Raw genomic sequence first — 10,934 nt, forward strand, 5'->3', positions numbered from 1 at the left:
TCCACTCTACACTCAGACCTCTTTGTCCTTCATTTCCAGGTGCATTCCGTTTACCCCAAGCATTTTTTTAAAAAATATGAAAAGAAAAAATAATGATGTATTGTTCTGTGACCATATGACAAAAATTGAAAAGCAGTTTTTCATGAGGAAACTGATTTATATTTTAGATAGTTTTTGCTTGCTTCACTCAGCATAGCAGATGAGGTCCATGTTCAGGGCCAGACTGTCATCTGTTGCAAATCAGGGCTGTTCCATTGAGTCAGTGGAACTATTCTGATTTACACAAGATGAGGACCTGATCCTGAGTTTAGAAAATAGATCCTTTACTAAATCTCATTATTCATTGTGCTCACAGAGAGCTAACTTGTATTAAAAGTCAGATTGCTGGCCCAAACATTCACGAAGCCTGCATCTCCTTTTTATCATTATTTGCATATCTAGGGCTTCGCTGAACACATCTCAAAATTTCCACTGGTGTTGTGTTGAAATGGTAACAACAATACAAGCTGATATGGTGACAGGTGTTGCATGACTATGATACATCAGTTATCTCTTGTCGTATGGTTAGTTCTTTGGGACAGGGACCATCTTTTGGTCATTTGCTTGTACAACATCTAGCACAATGGGGACCTGCTCTACAGCTGGAACTCCTAGGCACCACTAATAACACACACACTAAAAGGTCACACACTTTGTTGCTTATGTAGAACAAACTGCTGCTTCCCTGCCAGAAACCTCTCTGAGATCATTGCCTAACCTCTTTATCCAGAGTGACCAAATGGAGATTTAAGTGGAAAGCAGGCTTTTCCAGTTTTCATCAAAATCAGTAAGGTTCTTCTCACTCCTTCCTGGAACATTCCCTGAAATGTAGGCATGGATCACTTGTGGTTTTCAAAAGTTAGCCTATTACAGATGGACAGAGAGAGAAAGACCACCGAGTTTCTCTAGACCTGTCATTTGTCTCCACAAATAATATTAATAACGTTACCAATAACTTGAAAAAAACAACGAGGAATCCTTGTGACTAACAAATTTATTTGGGCATAAGTTTTTGTGGGCTAAAACCCATGAGCCCGTGAAAGCTTATGCCCAAATAAACTTGTTAGTCTCAAAGTGCCACAAGGACTCCTCATTGTTTTTGTTGATACAGACTAAAACAGCTACCACTCTGAAACCTGTCAGCAATAACTAGAGTAGAAAATGGATTCTCAATCTGGGCACTATAAACAAGTGTTAGGTGTTGTGAATACCCTTTTTTCCATATTGCTAGATCCCTTGCTGTTGAAGGGCATACTGGGTCCCATTATGGAAAAGATTGAGAGTTACTCCATTAGGTCATAGCTTTATGGATGGACAGGCACTCTCTCTCTCTCTCTCTCTTTCTCTCTCTCTCTCTCTCTCTCTGTCAAGGAAAAGCAATATTAACTTTAAAATATTGACGAGTACTTTATTACATTTTAAATGAGACAACAAATTACACTCCAGTTATTACAGTTTAAAATCATGGCAATTCTTGTGGCCTTTATTAACATAAAATTCATAAATAATGAACAATCTGAGATTAATGTAAAGAATTAGCAAATTATGGAGACTTCACTTGATGTTAATGTGAGTAAAGGTAATAACTTGTTTAAGGCCCCGATCAAGCAGTTTAACACACACAGGTAGGTAAAGCAGTCTATCCACACACGGTAAATTGAAGGATCTAGTAAATAAATGAACTACAAGACAAGGTCGTCTCCCTCCCACCCCCCCTTCACTTTAAAAGAGTTGCTGCAATTCTGTTTAAGACACTTTTACATACAGGAAAATGTGTTTGAAATATATCTACCTGTGTGCCTAACATGTACATATGTACACAGGTTATGTAGAACTAACAATATGTTTTGTGTTTCTGGGTTGAAAATTCAGTCTTTGGCTTAAGTTTGAAAAAAGAAAATCTCTTTAAAAATTCACAGGTACTTTAAAAAAAATCATGAAATTTGAATGCTTCCATGTGATTTCATAACTCAGTTAAAAGAAGAGAAAGAGAAAAGAGAATTTCAGGTGCCTACTCAAAAATGAAGGAAATACATTATAGAATAGAGACAATATAAAATATTAACGCTTTGTTGCCTTTTGTGAAAACACATTATTAGGAGGACCTTATGTTTGAATATTTGTAAAGAAAACCTCATTCTGGTTTCTCAATGAGATTTTTTGCCTCTTTGTTAGACAGTTACCTTATGATTTTGCTATAATGAATTTACAATGATTTTGTTCTGCAATACCTAAAAAACTTAGTTGTTAAAAGGAATCTTATTTGCACCGATATATCTTCTTTATTTTCTGTTATTATAAATTATTGTGAAGATCATAATTCTTGTGTCACTTCTTACTCTCCACTGCCAGACAAATAAAGGCATATAGTTTAAAAAGAAATCAGCATTTACTAGTCAGATTATAAAATCCTTGCAAAAGAATGCACATTTTTCAAAGAGTAATCTGCAGATAAAAATAAAAATTAAATGTGCCTTTACAAAAAAGAAAATATTAAAGAGAATTTAACACACAGTATAGGAAAGACTGAAATTTTAGTATAAAAATGATGTTCCAGTCATACAAACTGATGATATTTGGAAAAGGTACTTAATGTCTATTTCTTAATAAGACTGTGTGGATGGTTTTTTTAAGGGTTCACTAATTGTCATTTCCATTTTTTGTCCTTTCTACTATTCATTAGATGGCTAACTAGGATATGAAGTCATACAATCTGAACACAGCTATGACCCCATTCTTACATACAGTGTGTGAATATATATACACATTGGTGGGAGACAACCAGCAGCGAAACTGAAGAATTCATAGAATTGCCTTAAAGAGAAATCAAATCGAGCTAATATCCTAAACCTTGCACAATCTAGATTCAGGCCAGGACATTGAACTGAAACCACTTTAGTGACACTGATGAATGATCTCCTGCTGTCAATGGATAGAGGGCAGGCATCCATTGTCATCCTATGGAGCACTAAACACTGTTGATATACAGCTTTACTTATCCTTCACCACATATGACCACAGGATTGACCAGTGCTTGGATGAGATCAGTTCATGGATGAAGAACAGCTAGTTGTAGCTAAATCTATGCAAGACTGAGGTTACGCTAGTGGGCAGAGGAAAGAATTTTGAAGCATTTGCAGCCACAGTAAGATCTCACATAGCAGCATAGCAGTAAGTAATGTTGAATAATAAAAGTCATCTTTGGAAGAGTCAGAGACTTGTCCCATCCTGGCAGATGATGACCTGGCCTCAATTATTCATTCCTTCATCACCTTTTGGCTGGATGATAGCAACATCTTCTACCCAAGCATGAAGTCCATGTAGGAAAGTCCTACAAGTTCCAAATTCTGCAGCATGTTTCCTCAGCAACATGGGCTACTTCAGACAAATTAAACCTCTCCTCTGCTCTGGCTTCTCGGAGAATATCAAATAAGGATCAAGGTCCTTATCTTCAAGGTACCCAATGGCCTGAACTCAGGATATCCAAAAGATGTATCCTAAAGCTCCAGGATGAAGACAACGGTGGACAACTTCACTCTTCTGGCACAGTGAAACTTTCTACAATGTGGTTAAGGTTGTCTGTGGAGGAGACAGGAATTTTGTGGGGGCTAGCCTGAGACTGGAATGAACTCCCCTAGGAATTAAGCACTGTCACAAGCACTGTCACAAGGTGTCATTAAGCACCTTCACCAAGAACAAGGCCCATTTTTTTTTACCTTGACTTGTCAAAAGAATTGCAGCATATATATATTAGTAAAAAACCTCTACCAAAACAATTGACTCCACTACACACACTTCTCCCCTATGGAGAGGATGAGAGAACAAGCAATATGTAACAGATGTGTAGTTACACTGCTTAATGCAGTACTGGAAGGTGCTCACATACTACAGTGATGATCTTGGTACAAGACAGTAAAAATGAAGATTATATCCCTTTCATCCTCTCTAGTGATTGTACTGTGAGTCTGTTGAAACAAATGATTCACACTCTTCCCCATGACATATGCTTTCTTCTACAGCATTTGTATTTTCCAGGATGCAAACATATTAAAAGAGCATGTCCTATTTACTGTTCTCTATAGAGTATGTCATGTTAAGATTGTATCCCAAATATTGGATCAGTGTGTAAAGATCTTCTGTAGAATTACACATTAAAACTGAGAAACTTTTACTCAGCATGTGATAGCCTAACATTGTGAACTGCAAGATATCCTTCAAGGCCCCAGCCTGCAATTCTTACTTACAGCAGTATCCTCACTAATGGGTGTTGACTCGTTGACTTTAGTAGGACACCTTCCATAAAAAAAGGTTACAAATGTGAATGCTTGAGTTTCAGATCTTGCTAACAAATATGTGAAATAACTATGCCATCTTAAGCAACAGAAATAGTTAATTAAGAAGACAGTTGAGCAGCATATGTATATTGGCCTCCTTTTAATTGTGGCCCCCCAAAAATGCTATAATACTAAATATGTCTCTTCAACAAGAAAGCCCCAATGTCCATTTGAAATATGAAACATTTATGCTTTTAAAAATAGTTTATGGAGGCTGGAGGCAATTAATACAGATGCTAGGAACTTTCCTTGGCTCATTTTAGTAGTCTACCAAAGGGTTAGAGATCTGCAAATTGGCAAGGCAAAGACAAGATAGCTGGGTTGAATTAGAGTTAAGAATCTTAACCCCACAAGAGAGGCCAGGGTCATTGGTGGCTTTGAACAGCTGCTGAAAAAGGGGAAGTGATTTTTTTTTAGGAAAGAAAGAGAATTAAACACTGAGGTGTATTCTTGTGTTCGATAGGAGGAGAAGGAACACTATCTAAAATTTTGCTATATACTGCCCATTCACTGGTTACACTGTACACATCAATGAAATAAATTCGAAACTGAATTAACAAAAGAGAATGTTCTTTTGGTCAGCTTTTCTGTTGACTCAGTCTTGCTCTCCTAGGCAGTAGAATGGTGACTTTGTTTTTCAGGAGACCTCATATGAGAAATTTCAAGGAGAAAACACAGGTGTTTTAAGATGTTAGCAGTGGGTGTGTGACCTGGATTTATAGGGGAAAGCTAATTGCAACCTTAAACATGAAGTTGCTACTGTGACTCCATAATAACAGAATTGTAACTCCTAAGACAAGCTGTTTGTGGTGAAGTTGGGGGGGGGGAGAATCAAATGTTTTGTTTCCCCCAGTGTGAAATATTTGCAGATTGCAATGTTGGGAATTTTTAGAATCTGAGCCTGCAAAGTGCTGATGCTTTTTACTCATTGATTACAGCAGGAATTGAAGCAATGTCCCATAAAATAGCAAAATTAGGATTTTTTTTAAATAGTATGTCTTTCTCATTCATCCACCTCCACTTAGAATAAAAAGTATGCTTTTCCTTCACTTCTCCCTAGCTATTCATGGTCACCTTTCTTATTATCATGGCCAATAGAGACTTTCTCTCCCTTGCAATATTATTCCGAATCACCATTCGTGGAGTAACAAATATTTCAATGTAGTGTACATGATATCTTGACTTCCTGAAACATGTTTTCAAAATATCCCGAATATATATGTCACATGGTGCTTGTATTTGTACATAGAGATTTGTAACTCTTTGTTCATTGTCCGAGGGCAGTGATAGTAGGGATTTATCTTCGAGCTGGATCCACAAATGTGACTTGGGGCATGTCTACAGGGTATGCTAATACTCACCATGTGGGGTGTAAATTCTAGTACACACCAGTGAGTTACCACTAACTGCAAGTTCCCTTGTCCACAATGACATAGGACTGTTTCAAATGGAATTATGTCAACACACACCAGGAAACTTTGAGAGCATGCCAGCAGGGTCCACATGGACAGTTAGTGCATGCCATGCTGGTGTGCATTAGAATTTACACTCCTACTGGTGCACACTAACACAACATGTAGACCAACCCTTAAACATTGCAATGCCTAATGTTTAGTTGCCCTGCTGCCTAGTGGAATCCCCAGCCCCATATTAGGCACCCATGCAGTGCAGGGAGATTGCTAGATACCTAAGAATGAAATCCACAAAAGCCAGCAAGCAGAGCAGAGAACCACCTAAGCTAGCCACTAGGAAATACTGAAGAAAGGCATATGTGGTGTAGACCGAACATATTGGGGCTTGTATAAAACATAGCACAGGAGATGGTGGTGGTGGGCCCCTTTATAATCTTTAGCCCAGTGGTAGGGCTCTCCTACTAGAGGTGAAACCTGTGTTCAAATTCCTGTTCTGCTTCAGAAGAGGGGGAGGTGATTTGAACCTGGATCTCCCGCAACTTGAGTGAGTATGCTAACCACTAGGTTAAGAGTTGGGGGGTGCACAGCTCTGCTCCTGCAGTGCTTTATGCAAGGCTCAGTCTGGTAATCATGCTCCGAGATTGCCTACTAGATCAGGCCCTGACAATGACATAGGCGAGAGAACACCTAATTTGAGGATCGCTCCAGGCCTTAGGCACCAGGTTTGAGGACAGAAGCAGTTTTGTGCAGGCTCAGCAATAGAAATTCAGGCACCTAATAAATTTTACCAGTAGAAATGTAGGCACCTACAGGATTAGGCTGCAAATGACCAGGGAGGCTAAAAATTAGATTATGGACTTGGGCGAGTAAATTGGCAATTCGGTATCTAATCCCTTTGATGTGGGCACAGAAGCAAAATGAGGAGAGACACATGCATGGAATTAAGTGACAGGCTACAACTTTTATTAAGCTTTATCACAAGGGGAGATGTGGTACCTGTCTATTACCCATCCTCTTCTATACCAGGTATTTAATTGGTTCCAATGTGGGGATCACAGGGCTTCTTGCCATATAACCTATAACACACGGTAGGCTCTTCTCAGCCTACCAATGCGACTCAAGTCTCTGAGTCCTAGCACCCTCCCCACAATGAGGAGGACAGAAGGTGCAGGAGGATGGAGACCTCAACCTGCGAGGGATACAAGGTCTGACCCAATCATCAAAATCCCAGGTCTTTTACCTCTGGGAAATATTCATTTTATTCTTTTAACCACACTGGAAACTGGCCACAGGGGGCGCTAGCAGCTACCCTGATTGCTTCTCAGTCCCCCACCCCAACCACAGTGCCTGGTATCACAACACCTGCCCAACCCATACCCTCACTTTTCACAGCAATATGTATGCCATCAAATCTGAAAATTTCTGGCTGATTGTAATGGGCATCCCTATTTTGTATCACTGAACCCCTTTTCTCCAGGAATACTTAGTGACTTCCCTATTTACTTTCTTTCTAGCCTTGTTCACATGAGCTGGGTATGCTCCCAGCCCTTCCCTGTCAGTGAATGCAGAAGTGGCATAAGCGGATCCCACTGCATGCCTCTTCTGGATGTGAACAGCTTTGGCCCTGAAACTTAGCTGAGATCCATCTGCCATCCTGGGTGATGTCTTGTGAGCTCAGTGTACTACAGAATGTCAGCAAATCCAAACATTGCACAGTGGGTTAGTTACATTTTACCATACCCTACCATTTATTCCTTGGTGCAGATGGAAGTCCTGTAACACCTTGTTTTCCAGTGCCCTTTTGCCTGCACCTGTTGTGGGCCAAAATTCCTGCAGCCACTGACATCACTGCCCCAATCCTGAAAGAATGAGTACCAAATTTACGCAGGTCAAGACTGCAGTAGTGCAAGGTTTTTTCTCAGTCTCACACTGAAGTGGCACCTTGTCAGGAAGCTGCCATCACCATGTGTGAATGGTGGGCCTGGCTGCAGATTTGTAGTAAGGCTCTTACCACCTTTATAAGGCACAAGTGCTCATCTGCACATTCCTTCAAAATCACATAAGCCTCTCTTCCCTTCTAATCTGTTTTTTTGAAGACTTTAAGTTCAGGGATACTACTTCAGAAGGTAGTTGCATGTCTGTTACATTTAATGCATGCTTGGACCTGTCCACAGCTTCCAGAGACACCAGCTCACTCAATCACTCTCAATGTGTCAAAGATGGCAACAACAAATGTCACCTAAAATAACATAGCCCCTCCCCTCAAGCTGCAGGCTGAGCAGAGCCTTTGATTGCTTTGATGAGGTTTCCAGTGTTATGGATAACCTGACATCCCTTAAGTACCCAACTCTTCTGGACTAATCTTCTAAATCAAGAATTTCTGTACTATGAAATGCCCTGGGAAAGCCACCAACCTACTCCAGGAGGACAGGCCCACTAGCCAGCCAGAGATAGTGGAGGGAGCCAACCCATGTGGGTCAAAGGCAACACATTGCACCACATGTTCTGGTTCTGTGGATGAAGGGAAAGCAGTGGATGTATTGTTTCTTGACTTTAGCAAAGCTTTTGACACGGTCTCCCACAGCATTCTTGTCAGCAAGTTAAGGAAGTATGGGCTGGATGAATGCACTATAAGGTGGGTAGAAAGCTGGCTAGATTGTCGGGCTCAACGGGTAGTGATCAATGGCTCCATGTCTAGTTGGCAGCCGGTGTCAAGTGGAGTGCCCCAGGGGTCGGTCCTGGGGCCCGTTTTGTTCAATATCTTCATAAATGATCTGGAGGATGGTGTGGATTGCACTCTCAGCAAATTTGCGGATGATACTAAACTGGGAGGAGTGGTAGATACGCTGGAGGGGAGGGATAGGATACAGAAGGACCTAGACAAATTGGAAGATTGGGCCAAAAGAAATCTAATGAGGTTCAATAAGGATAAGTGCAGGGTCCTGCACTTAGGATGGAAGAATCCAATGCACCGCTACAGACTAGGGACCGAATGGCTCGGCAGCAGTTCTGCGGAAAAGGACCTAGGGGTGACAGTGGACGAGAAGCTGGATATGAGTCAGCAGTGTGCCCTTGTTGCCAAGAAGGCCAATGGCATTTTGGGATGTATAAGTAGGGGCATAGCGAGCAGATCGAGGGACGTGATCGTTCCCCTCTATTCGACACTGGTGAGGCCTCATCTGGAGTACTGTGTCCAGTTTTGGGCCCCACACTACAAGAAGGATGTGGATAAATTGGAAAGAGTACAGCAAAGGGCAACAAAAATGATTAGGGGTCTAGAGCACACGACTTATGAGGAGAGGCTGAGGGAGCTGGGATTGTTTAGTCTGCAGAAGAGAAGAATGAGGGGGGATTTGATAGCTGCTTTCAACTACCTGAAAGGGGGTTTCAAAGAGGATGGCTCTAGACTGTTCTCAATGGTAGCAGATGACAGAACGAGGAGTAATGGTCTCAAGTTGCAATGGGGGAGGTTTAGATTGGATATTAGGAAAAACTTTTTCACTAAGAGGGTGGTGAAACACTGGAATGCGTTACCTAGGGAGGTGGTAGAATCTCCTTCCTTAGAGGTTTTTAAGGTCAGGCTTGACAAAGCCCTGGCTAGGATGATTTAACTGGGACTTGGTCCTGCTTTGAGCAGGGGGTTGGACTAGATGACCTTCTGGGGTCCCTTCCAACCCTGATATTCTATGATTCTATGATTCTATGATTCTATGTGGTGCAATTATGAGTCGCCCACAATGAAGCCCTTTCTATCCCCTAAATCCCACAAACTCTGAAAGGCTTGCCTTATAGGCCCTCAGAATCTGCAGGTCAGCAGAGTCCTCAACTCGTCTCACATCTGTTATGAGCCAAAGTTCCAGAGTTCTTGGGTTATCACCTGCAGATCCCTACTGGATAGCGGGGAGACGAGGAAGGTGATGTTCTTGTAATACCCTTAGCCACACAGCTTTCTGGTCATCTCTGTGCACACAACTCACCTTGAAAGTAAACCCCAAAAACCTATATCTGCCAAGCTGTCAGATTGTACCTGCAGCTCAGTCTTGAGCAACCAGTCCAAATGACATATTGAAACCTCCATTAAACTCTTCCAGGAATCTTTTCAACACTTCTAAATATTCCTCCATTCCCCTTGTCATCCTGATGAAGTGGTAGGGTTTTAACACTTCAGAGGAGGTAGATGCCAGATGAACACAAATTGCCTGACTGGGAGCCACCACCCAACACACAAAGTCTAGGTACCCCATGACCACCTATAGTTCCCGCAGAGTAATTTTCTTTGCATTTTTGAGAGCCCATATCAGTGTCCTGACTGATTCCAGCTTCTCTGTAAGTAATCTAGAAACACCCCAAACTGTGTCCAGTTTGATACCCAAGTACATTAAACTTTGGGCAGGGCCTTTTGTTTTTTCCATGGTGCTCAGCTTGGTTCTGAAATGCCTGAAGCATGTACTCACAGCTGCCTGTCCCGAATCTTCCTGCAAATAAGCAGTCATCAAGGTAGTGCACTGTGTGATGCAGGGCAGTTTCACACACAATTGCACAACATGGAATTAAATATTTTGAAAGCAGCACATGACATCAAACACCCCACAGGCATGGCTTTATGAAAAGAGTAGTAGCCTTCAAATTGAAATCCAAGCAAGTTAAAGTCCCTAAGATGCACTGGAGGCAACTGAATGCAGGTTTGATGTCAGGTGGTGCCAGCACCACTCCAGTGCCACATTCCTTAACCACAGCTACTGTAGCATCAAATGACAAGTATCTCACTGAACACAGCTGGGGGTCAACATAATCATTTTACTGATAATTTTACCCAGGGGTACAACGTGTGATGGATAAGCCTGTATTCCCCCTTTGACTGCTTCATAACCACACCCAGGGGAAAAAGTGCAATTCTTGCATTGGAATTCAAGGGGAGGGTCCTGCCACAGTTTCTGCTCCCACCTCTAAGGTTATTTTTGCTTTCCCAATATGCTCAAAGCCTTGATGGACTTCAAGTTCTCTGCCCCAAAGTGGCACCTCATGTCCTCCCATAGGATTTGAAAGCCAGCCGAAAATCCATTCCATAAATAAGCCTTGTCTTTTTTGCTGTGGGAGTCCAATAGCAAATTCCATAACCCTTGTATTTTAATTGAAGAAGGAACCTTTC

This window comes from Dermochelys coriacea, chromosome 1, assembly GCF_009764565.3.
Source record: "Dermochelys coriacea isolate rDerCor1 chromosome 1, rDerCor1.pri.v4, whole genome shotgun sequence".
Lineage (NCBI taxonomy): Eukaryota > Metazoa > Chordata > Testudines > Dermochelyidae > Dermochelys > Dermochelys coriacea.